Below are 1027 nucleotides of genomic sequence, written 5' to 3'. Positions count from 1 at the left end.
AAGGGGAGCTAAAGTTACTTACAGCAAGCTAAAGGGGAGCTACAGTTGTATAGATCGAGCTGAAGGGGAGGTAAAGTTACCTTAAGCATGCTAAATGGGAGCTTAAGTTATCTCGAGCGAGCTGAAGGGGGGCTAGAGTTACTTAAGGCAAGCTAAAGGGGAGCTAAAGTAATTTTAAGCGAACGAAAGTGTAGCTGAAGTAACCTAAAGCGAGCTGAAGCGGAGCTTAAGTTGTAAAGAGCGAGCTGAAGGGGAGCTAAAGTTACTGAAAGTAAGCTGAAGGGGCGCTAAAGTTACTTTAAGCAAGCAGAAGGGGAGCTTAAGTTACTTTAAGAAAGCCAAATGGGAGCTTAAGTTTCTTACAGCAAGCTAAAGGGGGGCTAAAGTTGTATAGAGCGAGCTGAAGTGGAGCTAAAGTTATTTTAAGCAAGCTAAAGGGGAGCGAAAGTTATCTAGAGCGAGCTGAAGCGGAGCTAAAGTTACTTACAGTAAGCTAAAGGGGAGCTAAAGTTGTAAAGAGTGAGCTGAAGGGGAGCTAATGTTACTTGAGGCAAGCTAAAGGAGAGAGAAAATAATTTTAAGCGAACGAAAGTGTAGCTGAAGTAACCTAAAGCGAGCTGAAGCGGAGCTAAAGTTACCTAAAGCTAGCTGAAGGGGAGCTAAAGTTACTTAAAGCAAGCTAAAGGGGAGCTTAAGTTATCTAGAGCGAGCTGAAGAGAAGCTTAAGTTGATTTAAGCAAGCTAAAAATACTTACAGCAAGCTAAAGGGAAGCTAAAGTTGTATAGAGCGAGCTGAGGGGGAGCTAAAGTTACTTTAAGCAAGCTGAAGGGGAGCTAAAGTTATCTAGAGCGGGCTGAAAGGGAGCTAAAGTTACTTTTAGCAAGCTGAAGAGGAGCTGAAGTTATTAAAAGCAAGCTAAAGGGGACCTAAATTTATGAAGAGCGAGCTGAAGGGGAGCTAAAGTTACCTAAAGTAAGCTAAAGGGGAGCTTAAGTTATCTAGAGCGAGCTGAAGGGAAGCTAAAGT

Source organism: Frankliniella occidentalis, unplaced genomic scaffold (genome assembly GCF_000697945.3).
Source record: "Frankliniella occidentalis isolate FOCC.00 unplaced genomic scaffold, Focc_3.1 Scaffold261, whole genome shotgun sequence".
In the NCBI taxonomy this organism is placed as follows: domain Eukaryota; kingdom Metazoa; phylum Arthropoda; class Insecta; order Thysanoptera; family Thripidae; genus Frankliniella; species Frankliniella occidentalis.
The sequence above is the reverse complement of the archived record's forward strand: the minus strand, read 5'-3'. Positions refer to the sequence as shown.